The sequence below is a fragment of the Eleutherodactylus coqui genome, chromosome 11 (assembly GCF_035609145.1).
Source record: "Eleutherodactylus coqui strain aEleCoq1 chromosome 11, aEleCoq1.hap1, whole genome shotgun sequence".
NCBI classification, from domain to species: domain Eukaryota; kingdom Metazoa; phylum Chordata; class Amphibia; order Anura; family Eleutherodactylidae; genus Eleutherodactylus; species Eleutherodactylus coqui.
Window position 1 is genome coordinate 122,146,878 of NC_089847.1, and position 19,718 is coordinate 122,166,595.

Genomic DNA, 19,718 nt, shown 5'->3' on the forward strand with positions numbered 1-19,718 from the left:
CACACCATTTCCATGGACTAAAAGGTTATTAGCCTAATGAGGTCCAAATGTGTTCTTTTCTCCATGATTTTGCGCAGTGTTTCACGCATCCCCTTACATATTTGCGCACTTCCTATAGACTTCTATGGGGCCTTTGGTGCGCACAAAAATAGAGCATACTGCGTTTTTTTTCCACGTGCGTGAAATGCATGCGCAAAACAGACTCATAAACACTATCCCATAGAAGTCAATGGGTTAGTAGAAGGCCTTTGTTTGTAGCAATATCAACAATGGGATGTCTAGGGATTTACATAGGACTGCAGGATGAAATAAGCCATTATCTTATCTCAGGAAATTTTCACAATGCACATATATGGATTTTATAAATATAGCAGAGCTGTGCTTGTCATTCGCCTAGTGGTGATACATAATGTGATATATAGGGATTTACATAGGACTGCGGGATAAAATACTGCATTAACGTCCCTCAATAAATTATCTCAATGCAAAAAATAAAATGATTTCATGACAAATTTAGCATTGCTATATCTTCAGTGGAGCTGGGTTAATCAGATAGAGCAAAGCTGTGTTTGCCATTAACCCTGTGATCAATGCCGATGGGTTGTCTGGGGTTAAGTTAACCTCATATGAAGCCCCTAGGAGTTCATTGACAAGTTCAACTCTGCTACATTGATCAGTGAGTAAGATTAAGCCACACCCACTCAAGATACATGATTGCCAAGTATTGTATATGTGAATGTGCATAGTTCTTGCATAAATACAATGAACTATATTTTTTATTTTCCCTACTTTTATCCTTTTTGTGGGCAGAGGGGTTCGGAGGGGAAACCATAGGGAACATATATATTACATTCTTATGGCTGTAAAGAACAATTTAATTTAAACTTTTCTTAAAATTCTGAATTTCTATACAATTTGTGCCCCCGTAGTATGATTTAAAGGGGTTCTCCAAACTTTTAGGTGTGATTGGTAAGGATCCACAAAGTGTTCCCATTCCCTGCCATCAGTAGAAATGGCTGCACGTGCTTAGTCACTCCCAAATGAAATGGGATTTACAGAAGCCTCTGGGTGTTATTTTAGTGGAAACACAATATACATTTTGATACAATCAGTCGTATAAATTTACAATTAGAAGCCATAATAATATAAAGGAACTACAACCCCCATCATCCCCTACGGAAAGAACAATTAATCTAGATAGGGCTAATGTAAACTCTCTGGAGAGCTCTGCAAACACCTTTCATTATCCTGGTTAAAGGAGGAACTTTAAAAATTTGCTCTACAGCAATGTCCAAATAATAGATAACACTTCCCAATGGCATCTCATACAGTTTTCACATAACAGTGCTATATAGTGCCTTAATAATACCACTACAAGAATAACAGTGACATTCTATTTTCAAATAAGCATGCCATAATTAAACACTAATCATAACTACCTAATAATATTCCTTAATACAGTGTCCCAAATCAATAATGTCTGCAGTGTCTAAATAACGCTGCCATAAAGTACCCAAGCAATAATGCTGCATAGTATCTAAATAATACCTTTACACAGTACCCAAATAATAGTTTAATGCAGCGCCTAAATAATACCACCATAGATTGCCCAAATGTTTTCTAGTGCCTAAATAATGCCACCGTACATTGCCCAAAAAATAGTTTGATACTGTGCCTAAATAATACCAACAAAAACTGCCCAAATAATAGATTTACACTGCCTAATTGATTCCACCACATATTACTCTAATAATAGCTTTATGCGGCATTGAAATAATACCAACATACACTGCCCAAATAATACCACTTCCACTCATCAGACCAGCGGTGCTGCGTTCACTACAGGTCGCTGGGTATCAGGTGAAAGGCTGCACTGCAAAGAATTGGGAGGTGAGCACTGTATCTGCCGAAATCAGCTGCGGATATGCAGCTGATTTCGAGTTAAAACCCGCAGCGATGGTTTTGACTCCGCTTTGGATGCAGAAATGCTGCGGAATTTGCAGTTGAATTTTCCGCTGCAAGAAATTTCACAGCATTTCTGCCCCATGTGAACTTAGTTTCTAACAAATACCACCACACATTGCCCAAGTAGCAGTTTTATATAGTTCCCAAACAACAGTTTTTTACAGTGCCTAAATAAAAACGCCATATATTGCCCAAATAATAGTTCTATATAGCACCTAAATAATACCACCATACTCTGTTCAAGTACCAGTTTTATACAAAGCCCAAGTAATAGTTTTATGCAGTGCATAAATAATACCACCATACACTGCCTAAATAATAGTTTAAAACAATGACTAAATAAGACCATCATACAGTACCCGAATACCAGTTTTGTACAGTGCCCAAATAACAATTTTATACTATGCCTAAATAATACCACCATGCACTGCCCAAGTACAAGTATTATACTATGCCAAAATCACAGTTTTATAAAGTTCCTAAACAATACCTCAGCTTTATACAGTTTTATACAATCCCTATACAATATCGCCATACAGCGCCCAAACAATAACACTATACAATGATCAAAGCACCATAGAGTGCTTAATCATAACAGTCAATTCAGTGCCAAATCATCAACCAGCTTACCTCCATTACTCCATGTCCTCTAAAGTTAGATGCCCATTTTAAAAGTGGTCAACAGCACAGGGTACATACGATGATGTTGAGTGGTAGAAGCCTCAAGAATTTGAAGAGCCCCACAGCAATTCCTATAATCTGACCTTGATCTTATCTTCACTGTATTTAATGTTGATTAAGGAAATCCTATGTTCATCAGTGATCTGGGGCTACCTCAGGAAAAATGCCAGCCTAATTTATACAGTATGGTTTTTGATCATTTTGGAGACCCCAATTTTATTATAGGTTCTGCTCATCACTTGTGCTCATCTGGTAATATGAATCGTATATATGGAGTCTCTATATTACTAGCAGGTGTATCATTGGGCACATTCCCGTGATTCCTCTGTACCTGTGATAGCAAACCTTTTTGTGGGAAGCCTATGAAGGAGGTGAGGGGGAGCGCTGCACAGCATGAAATCAGCTGCGGGTACACAGTTGGTTTTCAAAGTCTACACCAATGTTGTGGATTTTGACTGTTTTTTAGATGTAGAAATGCTGCGAATTTTGCAATGGAAATTTCCACTGCGGATATTTTACAGCCAGCTTGAGGTATGCTGCCATGTGTATAGTGGCTTCAGTAGTAATAGTGTCCCCTATATCGGGCCCTGTAGTAATAGTGTTCCCTATATTGACCCCAGTAGTAATACTATTACTACTGTGGCCCATATGGGAGACACTATTACTAATATTGTCCCCTATATTAGCCCCAGTAGTAATAGTGACCCCCACAGTAGCCCCAGTAGTAATAGGATTCTCTGAAACCGAAATACTTACCTCCTCCTTGTCTTCAAAGCGACGCTGCTTCTCTGCTTGGGTGGAAGTGTGTGCACTTGGACTCCTCCTTTTTCCTCTCATCCTGTGGAAGCAAGGAGAAAAGGTCAAGGTAGGAGGAAACCCAGTGCACACACTGCTGTCAGTATGTGCACCTGTAACAGTGCCACTAAGTGATTACTAGCCGGGGAGCACACGTGCCATAGGTTTGTCACCACGGCTCTATACCAATGTTTCCCAACTCCAGTCCTGAAGACTCTCCAACAGGTCATGTTTTCAGGATTTCCTATAGAGAGAACCCCTGTGACAATGTCTGGGGCACTGCGAAGAATTACATCACCTATATGGAAATCCTGAAAAGATGACCTGTTTGGGTCTTGGGGACTGAAGTTGAGAAACACTGCTCCATACTAATACTGGTCTTGGAGTAAGTTATAAAATATTGGAGCAATGCTGAAGTTAAATATGCCAATTTATTAGCAGACACATGCCTTGTAATAGATTTGGTGCGTCTTTGACTGTAAAGCTATGCCACAAAGGGCGGTTATTCCACAGTGCAAATTTGCATCAATAACTGCACCATCTGGTATGGATTTTGACACGGTTTTTGACGTGGATTATGCTGCAGAATTCACCCCCTTATTTGAAGACGGGAATTTTGTACCGGAAATCGGCTGCTATAATTTAAATTCCACACCACATGTAGATTTTTTTCTGCAATGTGTGGACAAGATTTTTTTTTTCTTTTTTTCCAAATACTTTTTTTATTATTTTTGCAAGAATGGTTACATTACATTTTAATTCACCACATTACTCTTGGACAAGATTTTTTAAATCTTATCCACTTTCCTACTATGTCTATAATGATTTACTTTCATCTACAATTTAGAAAAACTGTTAAAAACCTTAAAGTAACACCATGCCAATAGTCCTCGAGTCTATCTCATGTATTTCCTCTGTGCAGGATGCCCTAAGCAAAAATAAAAGTGCCCCTGTAACGATGTAGTGTTAGAACTTAAGACAAAAGTACAACTGGGGCTGTAATAATGTCATCTCACTTTGCAATCTATTAGCACTGGGGGTGGTTATAACAGCAGAGCTTTTTATGGTACTGTCTATCCTAATTTTTAACCTAACCCTGCATTATAGTCACATAGATAGATTATACGTAATATAAATATATAGTAGATGGATAAATATTATATACACTAGATACATTTAAATGGATTATTCTTGGGAGGGCTTATATTGTACATTGACATGTAGCAGACATACTTATCAATGGTTTGGTTAATTTGTGTATATGGCTTTACTATGGAAAATGCCCTTCACAGAATTAGACAACCCTAAAATATAAACTTTATAAGATACGTTTAAAACACCAGGGCCAAGGACAGACAAACATAAAATAATGTCTCCAGGTTTCAGAGACCGAAGACATATAAGGAGGATATTTCTATTGAGAAAATACCCAACTGTTTAGGATATACAAAATAGGTAAGATGGACAAGTGAGGCTGGTAACAAAGCCGTCAGTCTACCATTATGGCTAACGGTTCTGCTGCTCCCATTTTCTTTTATTATGCATTTATTTCTTTGGGCTTGGGGAATTGTACCTTAGGTAGCCTAAAGTACTATTATAAGTACTTTTTCTTGCTGGTGCTCTTTGAGATTGGGCTAACATCATATGCCGCTGTGATTAATCACCAGGATACATATTGAATTGATATATGAGCATTTGGCACTGAGTTTGAATTCTAAAATTCAGTAGTATTGTAAGAATTGGTTCCTGATGAACTGTAGTATACAGGAAAATGTGTTGATGAACCATGAAAGTACCATGCAACCAATTTAGATTAGAACTACTATTAAGATCGAAAGAATATCGTGGACTAGTGCTCACAATCTCAGGAACTCTACTAAGTCCTGGATCCATCTTATTTTTGAATGAGTACTAGATTCATCTTTGTTATCACGGCAATACTAGCTGTACTCTCAACAGCATCTGAGTTTATTGTTAGCCTCTCTTATTAGGCTGGCAGGATATTTAACATTCCACTTTGTGTGCCTTCCTGGCCACAAGTGGTAATGGGTAAAGTTGGATTGGGATTGTGGGGAGTAGGGCTGTATATGTTGATCCAGATATTGTTTATTGGATCCCCTATACATTTAGCCCGTCTGCCACTATCTGACTGCAATTTTTCATTCTTCTTGAGCGGTCCTTTTTCATTTATATGAGTCTTTAGGAGGGTATTTTCACATGGAGTGGGTTTGACACAGTTTATAATAGGCCTGTGTCTCACTACCTCTGACTCGACATCCCATATCCATATTGTTCTAAACATATGGATTTTATTTTCTGGACAGATCCATCTTATCGGTTCTATTTTGTATATCCTAAACAGTTGGGTATTTTCTCAATAGAAATATCCCCGTTTATACGTCATTGGTCTCCAAAACGTGAAGACGTTATTTTACATTTGTTTGTCCATGGTATTTTAAACTTATCTAATAATGGTTATATTTTAGGGTTGTCTAATTATGTGAAGGGCATTTTGAGTTTCTAATAGACCCCTCTGCCACAGTGAGTTACTATGGAAAATGGCAGCATGGCATATACAGCTCATAACATAAATACAGCACCAGAACAAGTTCATTACATAAATACAGTACCAGGACTAAGCTCATAATATAAATACAGCGCCAGGACTAAGCTCATAACATAAATACACCACAAACCAACCTCACTACATAGATAAAGCAGAACCAAGGTTATAACAGAAATACAGCACCAGAAACAAGCTCATAAGATAAATACAGTAGAAGAGCATTGGAAGTGATTGTGTTGCGAGGGCACTGACAGGTGGCATTTAAGAACATCAGACGGAAGTAGGCAGAGCCAAGAGAAGGATGTATCATGTAGTGCTAGAAGACACTGTAACAGAGAGGAAGATCATCTGGTTGGGTAGACTTAAGGGGTGTGATCACCCGCAACCTACATCGCGTGGTGCCCCCCTACAAGCTGGTGACCAGCACCGTGTGTGACCGTCCGGGTCGCATGTAGCTAAGGCTAGCCATGCATAAGAGGGGGATTTTAGGGATAGCTGCAGCTACACCAATTTTTTTAGATTTTCAGAGAAGTTAAACTTTGCATTACAACACAGAGGAAGTAGATACATCATAAGCAACACATCCGCTGTGTAACATACTTTCTGCCTCCAACACATAAAATCTGACTTTCAGTTAAATCCCTGCCCTCTATGATTACTACTTTATTATATGTCACATACAGCACGTCCACAACCTCCAGATACATTTACTTGCTTCTGTGTGAGTGAAATTAGAGGATTGTTTTGTAAGATGAATTTTGAAGAATATTATTTATATTGTCAATTTTTAACTTTCTTTATTTTTAAGATTTAATTTTAAGTTTCCAACTTTCTAAAATAGTTCAGGACATTTAGGTAGATACATTGTGATACAAGAGTGTACGGTACTGTATATACAGTACTACATAAGACTAATAAGGCTCTGTTCACAACACCATTGGCCTTCACAGGGTTTTTTTTAGGGACAGAATAGCTCTATTCATGTCATCAAGACGTAATATTGAAACTCCAATGGTAACTGGGGTACTTTAGGGTTGGCTGGCAGAGCTGTTATGGCACCATTATAAAAGGAGACAATAGTGTACACAGAATTATACAATAAAACCAAGAAACAATATAATCCAGATTGACTAATCTATAGTCATTTAATAAGTATAGGTTAATTGACTGCATAGGTAATTGGTGAAGATCTATCTATCCAGGGGCGTAACTATAGAGGGTGCAGGGGATGTGGTTGCACCCGGGCCCCGGAGCCTTAGGGGGCCCATAAGGCCTCTCTTCTCCATATAGGGAGCCCAGTACTATGAATAAAGCATTATAGTTGGGGGCCCTGTTACAGGTTTTGCATTGGGGCCCAGAAGCTTCAAGTTATGCCTCTGTGCAGCATGGTTTAGGTATCTATCTATCTATCTATCTATCTATCTATCTATCTATCTATCTATCTATCTATCTATCTCATATCTATCTATCTATCTATCTATCTATCTATCTCATATCTACTTATCTATCTATCTATCTATCTATCTATCTCATATCTATCTATCTATCTCATATCTATCTATCTATCTCATATCTATCTATCTATCATCTATCTATCTCCTATCTACCTATCTATCTATCTATCTCATATCTATCTCATATCTATCTCCTATCTATCTATCTATCTATCTATCTATCTATCTCATATCTACTTATCTATCTATCTATCTATCTATCTATCTATCTATCTATCTCATATCTATCTATCTATCTCATATCTATCTATCTATCTACTAAGTGAATGTCACACTGGTTAGTTGCAACAGTTATATTAAAGGGATTGTGTCATCAGAAAATGACCTATTATATAAATCCCATTGTGGTAAACATATTTTTAAAGAATATTTGATTATTTTTCTGTATTTAAAAAAATCCTAAAATCCTGTATTTTTCTCACTGACAACAGAGTCTAATACTAGTGTGTCACTTCCTGATCTGTAGAGAAAGCTTTGTAGCCATCATCACACTAACAACACAGGCAGGATTACACTGAGAGGTAACATCGTATATGTAGATAACACAGGATCCGCCATTCACAATAGGCTGTAACTATCTATACTAACTCCCTGCACAATAACCGCTGCACAGGTCACAGGGCATGCCTAGAACAGTATCCCATGCAAGTCAATGGGTCCCTCCTGTCCATTATGTGAATGGCCCATGAAGCTGCTGTAAAGCATATCTATAAATACTCTTAATGCTGTTAAATGTAGCTTCAAACAAGATGGCCGTCCCAAAGTCATCTATAGACAACAAAATAAAAAATTCTACAACTAGAAGGAAAATGTCTATTTGGTTTTAATTATTAAAGAAAAAAGAAATGGTGATAGAATCCCTTTAATTAGTCACATCTGGTGGCACCTCCACCTCCACCTTCCCCCCAATGGCATGTGGTATATTTTTAATAGGCAGGATGTTAAAATATAGTATAGTATATAGTATAGTATATATACTGTAAAGGCCAATAGTATAATACAATGCCATAGTATTGCATTATACCGTATAAGTGATCAGACAATTGCAATTTCAAGTTCCCTATAGGGACTTATAAAAAAAAACAGTAAAAAAAAAAAGGTAAAATAAACATGAATTATTTTTCTTTATTTTTGTAAAAATAAAAAGTATTAAAGTAAAAAAAAACCTTTTTTAAATTGCTGCATCTGTAACAGTCAAATTTATTAAAATATCACATTACTAAACCTGCATGATTAACTCCGTCAGAAAGAAAAATACACAATGGCAGAATTCTAGAAAAAATAGAATAAAAACTTATCAAAACATTTTATAGTTCCCAAAATGGTACCACTACAAACTACAGGTCATCCTGCAATAAAGGAGCTCTCACACAGCTCTATCAACTGATAAATAAAAACGTTATGGGGGTTAATGATGGCAACAGAAAGCTATTTTTTAAGGCATTTTATTTTTTTTAAGTGTTAATATATTAAAAAAAACTATATAAATTTGGTATCACTGTACTTATACTGGTCAGAGAATAAAGACAATGTGTCACTTTTACTGTATCATAAATGCCGTAAGAATAACCCCCTCACCCGCATTCCCCCCCCCAAAAAAAATAAAATAAATGGTGCAATAATTAGTTTTTTCCCCCAGTTTACCCCACTCAGAAAATTTTAAAAGTCCTCCAATATATAATGTGGTACATTCTATGGTACCATTGAAAAATATAACTCATGCTGCAAAAAAAAACAAAAAAAAACCCCTCATGTAGATATAACCTGAAAAATAAAAATGTTATGAATTTTTCAATGTGGGAATACCAGAATGGCAGAATGTGACCTGGACCCTTGGTCCTGAAAGAGTTAAACTAATTTCTGGCAGACATCACAGCCAATGTGACAGGTTACACTGCCATGCCCTTTAATGCTAGGCCCCACCCACTATTTGAAAATAGACAGGGCCTGGCATTAAAACCAAAAAGTTGTAATTTTGGCATGTGCACCAAAACTGTGACTTTTATATGCTGAATCTGTTATACAAAAATAATACATTTCTATCTATCTCATCTATTTATCTATCTTATATCTATTTATCTATCTATCTACCTCATATCTATCTTTCTATCTATATCTATCTATCTATCTATCTATCTATGTATCTCATATCTATCTATCTATCTATCTATCTATCTATCTATCTATCTATCTATCTCATATCTATCTATCTATCGCATATCTATCTATTTATCTATCTATCTATCTACCTCATATCTATCTATCTATCTATCTATCTATCTATCTATCTATCTATCTCATATCTATCTATCTATCTATGTATCTCATATCTATCTATCTATGTATCTCATATCTATCTATCTATCTATCTATCTATCTATCTATCTATCTATCTATCTATCTATCTATCTCATATCTATCTATCTATCGCATATCTATCTATTTATCTATCTATCTATCTACCTCATATCTATCTATCTATCTATCTATCTATCTATCTTATATCTATCTATCTTTTACTTTTTTAATTTGTTATGGGTGCTTTCACATTGCGATCGTGATATCGCTGCTTATGTGCTTTGCGATTTTTGTGCAAAAACAAGCACAGCATACTCTATTTTAGCGTGCATTCGCGCACCAATGGCCGCATAGAAGTCTGAAGCACTCAATAGCCGTGCGATTATGCAATTTCACAGGGGAGAAGAGCGCATCTGGAACTAATTAAGCTAAATAGTCTTTTAAATTGAGGTGCGGTCTTGCCCATGTGAAAAGGCCAGGCAAACGCAAAGAGTACATTACTGTGCACAAAAATGCATGCAAAATCAGATCCTTCACAGCACAAATGTGTTGCAATTAAGCATGCTTTTTTGCGCATAGCCCCATGTGAGTCCACCCTGTGTTATTGAGCCAAGCTGTCCACAGGAAATAAAGCCATGATACAGTAAGATTCATCAACAGCAGCCATGCCCGCTTTTCTTGGTTTCCATTGAACAACTGTTATTTCTACATTGCACCAGGTAAAACAGGCGGGCAAAGTGAGTGACATCACCTCTGCTTCTTCACTCATAAAGGAACTGTGCCGACGTCTAGGAATAGGTGCCAGCACAATCGGAAGAAATATAGACTCTGCACCACTCTATGTCCCATATGGGCAGTGGTACTCCAATGTTGCCATTAGCTCTGTCTTTGTGCTAGGGGCTTTTGGCCACTAGCACCATCCTAGTGAAGCTCCTGGCATTTTATGGAGCTGACCTTCTGTTTGAGTGTTGCTTCAATCTACATATAGCCATTTTTTTTTTGTTTGGTGCTATTATAGCATCTGGACATAGAAGAGGAGGTAGATATCCCACTCATGCCCCTACTCTATTACCCAAAGCAGTGCAATGGAAATGTGGACAAGCCAGCAACATAGCACTTGGAGGTTGCAGGAACAAGACGTCTGATGTACAGTTGATCTTTCGGAAAGCTGCATCATAGAAGGCAAAAAAAAAATATGTTGGAGAATAAAAAAGTTAACAGATTCAACTGGATGACTCCTGTCTATATGTCCTATAAGAGCATATGGACATCACTATAAACAGGAGACCGTCACTTAACATGGTAACATAACATAGTATGCTAGGCTAGACAAATGTCCATCCAGTTCACCCCCCTTGTTGATCCAGAGGAAGGTAAAAGTAACCCAGTAAGGCAGAAGCCAATGGGGCGTCCTCTATAGTTCAGAGTGAAGATGTTGCTGCATGCTGGCCGCTATCTGAAAGTGGAGCCAGGGTGTCGTCACAATGTCAGCCCTGGACCACATGTTCATGCCTTCGGTGAATGTGACCTGTCACTCGGCACTGGGAGACGATGAGTACCTCTTTCCTGTCACTACAAAAGGTCTCTTAGGAGTCAACTATCAGAAATCCCTCAGTGTTTCCTGTCACTGTGGAAGTCCCTTAGGTGACGTCTGTTGGAAATTCCTCAGTGTTTAATGTTCTCTTCTCTTTCATGCTTCAACATCTCCTGTGGTGTATGGGCTGATTGAGGACAAGGAGGTGTTATGGCCAATCTGCCATAATGGTAGTGTATTTATTTGAGTCCCACTCCTATATGGGTGCTAGGTATTCTTCTGTGTGCATGCATATCTCTGTCTAGATCCAGATTTGTCCATATCTGAGTTTTGTCCTGCCTGTCCCAGTCCGCCTGAAGGGTTGTTGGACATGTTAGTCCTATCCAGTCTGTTCACCCTCTGTCCGATGGGTTGTCGGACATCTGTACCCTGCCCTGTCTAAGGTGTTTGGTGTGGCAGTGGACTCCTATAAACTATGTACCTGTGGCTATTAATTCTGTGTGGGTTTATTCACCTTTGCCAAGTTCTGTTAGCTTTTCCATCCGCTATATATTCTTGCCTATCCTCCATCTAGGGGTAGACTAGGTTCCCTAGATGGAGGATAGGGGACCTAGTTTGAGACATGAAACCGTCCTTTTTGGGGCAATCACACTGCTTTTAAGCAGGGTCCACCAAGCCAAAGTTGGTCATGGATAGCCTTCCCACTCCTGTATTCTGTTACCGTTATTTGCCCCATCTTGTGTTCCCTGCGTTTTGATAATATAACTTATGTCTATATTGATCCATTGTGCATTGCCATTAGTTTCAAGAGATAATGCAATATTTTTACCGCAAGGGCTGCAGAAAGAGAAAGGTGTAGCTGCTCCCAACTTCTCCCCCAACAATAAAAGTTGAGCTGGAGAAAACAGCAGCCGGAGTAAAGTGGTTTATCTTTCAGAAAGGGTTACCAGAGACCACTGCTATTTCACACAAGCAACCAATTGACCTTACATTTTTCTATTTCAAACACTCTACAGACATAAATCTATTTAAGTTAGTTTATGAAATTACCTCATCTGCTACTTAGGACCAGACAGTAAGTAACCTTGCCTTTATGCAAATTAGTGAAACCTCCATTAGGTAGAATGTATCTTCCTCTTTTTGAGTGTATTCTGCGCATAAAGTTAAACTGAGTTTTTGTTAGTTGGAAACTAAAGATCAGACATGTTCTAAACAGTCCAGACATAAGGGGGGGAGGGGTCTATAAAGTATGTAATGCTTGAGAAAACTTCTGACCAATGAACATTGCATTTCTGTTTAGAACACTTTACAGACACAAGCCTAAATGTTTGCACCATTTAACTTAGGGACAGACAATCAGTAACCTTGTGTTTGTGCAGTCTAGTGAAACCTCCATTGTGGGATGTAGAATCCTCTTAACATCATTGAATATGTTGTATGTAAACAGATTTTTTTTAGTTTGAAACTAAAATTCAGACTACATCTGATCAATGCTGCTAAAACGCAGACATAAGCAGGGCTGGTATCTATAGGCTATTCAATGCTTTAATAATGATATTAAAGGGCCACTCCAAGGAAAATACATTTTTCCATCCCTGCCTCCCTCACCTGATAGCTTGTCACATTCTGGATGTCTTCTATGTCTATTGCAGTTACTTCCCGGTAGAGCAGTCTCCTGTCTGATGCTTATCAGGCACCATCTTGATGCTGAGATTTCTCTCTGCTCAGGCCTCAGTCACACGGGCGATTTTTTTTTTTTTTGTGCGATTTGCGGATCACATAACGGATGCACTCCAAAAAATCACGTGACCGAGGCCAGCGTCATGGCTGAAAAAAACGATGCTAGCAGCGTTTATCAGCCGAAAGGGCTCGGTCGCACAAGTGCTGCCCGCTGTTCTCTGCCACAGCTGTGCCACAGCTGTGGCAGAGAAGAACGATGTTCGCCCATTGAATTCAATGGAGGCGGCAATACAGCCAGCTCCATTGAAAGCAATGGTCTGCCAGCAAGCGCTGTATTCATTTTCAGGGAAGCGCTTAAAATATAAGCCCTTCCCTGAAAACCATGCAAAAAAGTGTAAAAAATTAAAAAAAAATATTTTAAAATCCATGAATGAGTGAGTGAGTGCTGCCTCTGATTGGCTGAGCACTGTGACCAATGAGAGGCAGCTCTCAGCTGTCATTCAATAGCTGAGAGCTGCCTCTGATTGGTCACAGTGCTCAGCCAATCAGAGGCAGCACTCACTCACCCATTCATGAATTCATGAATGGGTGAGTGAGAGCTGCCTCTGATTAGCTGAGGGCTGTGACCAATCAGAGGTAGCCCATTCAACAGGCGTGGGTTTTAAATCCCCGCCTGCTGAATACTATAGAAAGCAGTTCTGGAGAACTGCCGGCTGGACGCGGCTGAACTCCAGCAGCTGCAAAAAGGTGGATATATATATTTTTTTTATTTTTTACACTTTTTTGCATGGTTTTCAGGGAAGGGCTTATATTTTAAGCCCTTTATCGAAAATTAATACAGCGTTTGCCAGCAGCCCATTGCTTTCAATGGAGCCGGCTGTATTGCCGGCTCCATTGACTTCAATGGGAGAACATTGTGCTTCTCTGCCACAGCTGTGGCACAGCTGTGGCAGAGGAGAACAATCTTTAGTATATGTTCTTAATGGGGTTGGCGCTGCTGCCGCCGGACCCATTGAGCGCATATACAAGGACACCGATTTGCGCAGAACGCAGTTACATGCGTTCTGCGAATTGGTGTGTCATATAATCATTGGCACATCCGCATCAAAAACGGCCATGTGACCGATCCCATTGCTATGCATTGGGTCTATATATCTGCAGATCGCAAGCGCGTCTGCAAATCGGACCAAAAAACGCCCGGGTGACTGAGCCCTCACTTTCTCTATGCTCTGCTAACACTGCCATGATGCTTCAGCACAGCATCACATGACCTAGAGCTAGGGCCATCTCTGTTTGCTGGGAGGACACTTGCATTACTGTTTGTATTCTATATTCACCTTAATAATAATAATAAGAATCTCCTTCATTTATATAGCGCATGCAGATTACGTAGTATATTACATCACATGGTATTGGGTTCTGTCTCCATAGGGTCTCACAATCTATATCTGTATGTTTTTTTTTAGAGTTTGGGAGGAAACCTCCACGAACACAGAGCGAACATGCAGGTGTTGTCTTTATTGAGATTTGTAGCCAGAACCCCCGCGCTACAAGGCAACAGTGCTAACCACTCAACCACCATACTGCCTAAAAATAAACTATAGACCAAAATTATACAGTCAGGAAGATGAGCTGTGATCTTCTTTATTATAACTGTGAGACAGGAACCCCTAACCATCATCAGTAACTGTAATAGGAGTTTCTGTCCTTCTTTATGAAGAGTTTGAGTGGTAGGGTCCATGTAATATTATCACACAGAAATTATGCTGACTGAAAAATTGACTTCTTGAGAGAACCTAAAACCAAGTAATTCTGAGGTGGTCAGATTTAAGATCACATGATCCACCCAAAGAGAAGGACTGCAGAACGTTTCAGAATAGAAAGGAATAACTAACTGCAATGACCCTTTAACTTGAAAAAATAGCATTTCTGTGAATCAGGTTAAAAATATCACGTACGTGGATAAATCAGAGTCAGGTATAATATTTGCAATGCTCGATCGAGTAATTGCCCTTAGCGAGTATGCTCACTCATCTCTAGTCAGTAGTTTAATGGCAAATACAAAGACAATCAGGGGCGCTCCTGTTTTTTGTTACTTCAAAACTAAAGTGTACAATTATTAGTTGAAATGATCCCCCGACAATAAGCTTGTCACAAAGTATCTGCTGGACCCCCAGTGATCAGCTCTGACGTGTGGGTGAATCTGACAGCAAGTGTTAAATTCCCCATCATCACCACTGCAGGGAAATATAACATTACACAATTATTAATGAAATTAAAGGGGTTTTCCAGGATATTAAAAAATCAGGGAAGGGATGGTGTAAAATAAAGAAATAAGCCATACCCTCCTCAAGTAGCCCTCTTATCCCGTACAGCAATCACAGACCCCACTTCAGGATCACATGCCCTTTGTTGTACACATGACCTCTCAGCCAATCACAGGCTTCAGTGGTCATATGCTTTACATGACAAAATCACTGCTGATGGTTGTGATTGGCTGGGCACTCAAGTGCACAATGAAAGTAACATGATTGCCACAACTTCCTTCGGAAATGGGGCTCCTGCAGTGAACTGAGAGTGTGGCTTATTTCTTTATTTTACACTATTTCCTGCCCCAGAATCTTTGAATGATTTTTCAGTGGTTTGAAGAATCCCAGTTTTTCCTATTTTTAGGCAGCTCTTGGTCAGGAATTACCCATAATTTGCTATGGCAGAAAACAAAATGCATCACACTTGTATACCATGTAATTTGCATGCAAATGCAATGCATTTTTTACCATTTTATGTACCATGTACGTCACATGTTTTTAACGCCAAAGCGCATTGTACATGGCATTAGAATTGCTGGTAAACGAATGCAATGTAGATCAGATTTTCACTGACCAACTTCGCACTTGCCCATGTGAATACACCCTTAGGCCTTAGTCAGACGGGCGTTTTTTGCCGCGATTTGCGGATCGCATGACGGATGCGCATCCGCAAATCGCGTGACCGGTGCGCGCAAGTCGCCCGCAAATCGCCCGAAAATCTGCTCCTAGCCGCGTTTCATTAGAAACGGGCCGGAGCTGTCCAGCGCATTGCATTCAATGGAGACGGCAATACAGCCGTCTCCATTGAAAGCAATGCGCTGCGGGCGAGCCCGGGATGAATTGTCGGTAAGGGCTTAAATATATAAGCCCTTACCTGCAATCCATCCTAAAATGTGTTAAAATAAAAAAAAAATTGCATTCTCACCTTCTGCCTGCAGCTCCGGGCAGCCGTCCTGCAGTGGGTGTGAAGGGGGTGTGAGTCAGACCTGCCCCCTGATTGGCTCAGCGCTGAGCCAATCAGAGGCATGCCTCACTCACACCCATTCATGAATTCATGAATGGATGTGAGTCAGACCTGCCCCTGATTGGCTCAGCGCTGAGAGGCAGCAGTCACTCACCCATTCATGAATTCATGAATGGGTGTGTGAGTGAAACCGGCCTCTGATTGGTCAGGCTGTGACCAATCAGAGCAGATCATTCAGCAGGCGGGGATTTTAAAGCCCCGCCGGCTGAATAGTGCCGAGAAGCAGTTCAGGAGAACTGACAGCGGCCGCGGCTGGACTCCGGCTGCAGCGGAAAGGTGAGTATACAATTTTTTTTTATTTTAACACATTTTAGCATGAATTGCAGGGAAGGGTTTATATATTTAACCCCTTCCCGACAATTAACCCCGCGCACGCCGGCAGCCCATTGCTTTCAATGGAGCGGCTGTATTGCCGCTCCATTGAATTCAATGGGCAAACATCGTTCTTCTCTGCCACAGCTGTTCCAGCTGTGGCAGAGAAGAATGATTTGTCTTCTATATGTTCTCAATGGGGTCGGCGCTGCTGCCGCCGGCCCCATTGAGCGCATATACAGAAGCAAACAGGAATCGCAGATCGCAGATAGGTGCGATCTGCGATTTTTTGTTCTATAATTTTTCGGACGAGCGCATAAAAAGCGCTCATGTGTCCGATACCATTGCGAAGCAATGGTTTTAAAAAATCGCCGGACGCATGCGCATGCGCAAATCGCGGCAAAAAACGCCCGTCTGACTAAGCCCTTATTGTATTCTAAGACCATCTTCACATGAGCGTATGTTTATTTGTGACGCATGAGCATAGCGATTTTGTGACATTAACAAGGCTTTTTTACTGCACTTTTTGCGCACAACACAGATGCACCAATCGATATGGCTAAATAGTCTGAATAAATTCCGGATGTGTTCTTAGTCCTGCACAATGTTGCAGTGTTTCACACATCTCTTTGCGTATTGCGTGTGCATTTGTGCACCCCCTTAAACTTCTATGGGGAACTTTGATGTGCAAATACACAGATAAATAGAGCATGTTCTATTTTTTTATGCACCCAAAATGCATGCGCAGAATACAGAAATGTGAATGAACCTACCGAAATCAATGGGTTCCATTCCCAGTGCATTGTGTATTAGACCGCACAAATACGCCCCTGTGAAGCGTGCCTAAGGGCTCACAAGAAGATCACGTGATTGCGCTCTGAATGCAGCGCTATCAGTGCTTTCTCGCGCGTTCCCATGCATTTTACTGTATGCTTTAACGCTGCCGGGCCTACTGTGTCCCGCGCCAGTTTTGAACTGGCTTAGCAGCCTGATTACTCCCTGGTATTATCCATTAACACTGTGAAATTGCACAGTTACGCATGCGATTTTGTGTGGACGGAGTGCGCATTTCACACTTCCATAAATTCCTATAGTGGTTTTGGTGCGCAAATGTCGCATATTTTTTTTGCCTGATGGAAATGCATGCACAAGAACACTGAAAGTGAGTGAACCCATTGAAATCAATGGGTTCTATTGTCAGGCAGTGATCATGAATATAGATGAGCGAGTATACTCGCTAAAGGCAATTGCTTGAGCGAGCATTGCCTTTAGCGAGTATCCCCCCCGCTCGAGACTGCAGGTTCTGGTGCTGGCAGCGGGCACGGAGCTGCGGGGGAGAGCGGGGCGGAACGGAGGGGAGATCTCTCTCTCCCTCTCTCCCCCCCCGCTCCCTCCTGCTGACAGCCGCTACTCACCGCTCCCCCGCACCAGGGCACCCGAACCTGCAGTCTCGAGCGGGGGAGATACTCGCTAAAGGCAATGCTCGCTCGAGCAATTGCCTTTAGCGAGTATACTCACTCATCTCTAATCATGAACGAGCATTCATTAGAACACCCATTCACCTGATCATTAGGGCTTATTCATATGGGCATATCAACAGGGTTTTCACGCCTGGTCAATATACGCTGCCCCTCTCTATAAGGGGAGGAGGCGGGATGGGTCGGGAGCTAGTGTGCTGAGCTCCCACCCCCTGTCACCCTTGAAGAGATTTCCACAAGCAGTTATTGAGACAGAAAATTACAAAAGAGAGGCGCAGTATATAGAAGTCTTTTCCTTTATGATCCACTCCTGACTTTAGCTTAAAGAAAGCTGCATACATGAATCCAGTGGTTTTCTCCATGGTTGCTCCACTTTGTAGATAGGAAACCATGTTGTAAAAACGATAGTTCACCTCCTTTATCAGTGTTTAAAAAAAAAGTAAAAACCAAAAGAATTAGCTGAGCAAATAATACAGATTTTTAACATTCTCTCTTTTGGGCACTTTAAATTATAGAAAAAATGGTAAGTGATATAGTATGAAAAATGTATAAAAATGTGAAAAATAGGCTAGAGGCATAAATAGGTCCTGGATATAAAGCCCCATCTTTGGAAAAAAAGAAAAAAGTTTGTACTCTGTCAGCCAGTGGAACTTAAAGGTAATTGCTCTCAGTAAGAGTACCTACACATGGGCGAGCGAGAAACTTGGCCCGATATTGCGCTCGGCAACCTGCATTTTACTTGCGGATGTAAGGTGCTTTTCAGGCACATAGCGGTGCGGCAAAACATTGCTCGTGTATATGACTCCATTCAGAAGAGTGGGGTTCATATTCGTGCCAGGTTTTTCTTGGCTGTGTGAAAGCGGCCTAGGAGAAACAAAATAATCTTGTAGATGTCATAGCTTTTAATAACTAAGAAAACAAAATGTAGTTACAGCAAGCTTTCAAGGCTACTTAGGCCTCTTCATCAGGCTAGTTTAAAGTGACACTGTCAACCCCTTTGAGCCCCATAAACTGCGTTATGGGGCTCAAATGTAAAGGAATGGGAATTTCGTGGAGCTGTGTTTCATATTTCCCCTCTTCCACCGCTGTGTCCCTTCACTCGAAAAAGTGTGTGTGTGTGTGGGGGGGGGGGGGGGGGGGGGGTGAAACTGCCGGTTGAGTGATTAATGTCCTGTTGCTGTCGCTAATGTAACACACATATATTCCTCGGCACTGTACAGAGATATGTGCCTACAGCCACAGTTTCGTAGCACAGAAGAAAAAACTACTGGTCTCAGAGGTGCAGCTTTTTGGCCCTAATGCAAGATCTGTAGCAGAGCCCCACATGCTATGTCCCATTTATAATACTAGTGTAGCAAAGGGACCTAACTGGTCTCTACAAGTTTGGTCATCTCTGCTTTTTTGCATTGAACCCACTGATCAGACACTTATTCCCTACCCTGTGGTTTAAAACTTGGGGCAACCCCTTTACATCCAGGTTCTGGTTATAATATGGGTAAGACTGCAAAAGGCTATCGCTAGTTAGTAGAGTTCAGCGAACATACTCTGCCAAGCTTGATGCT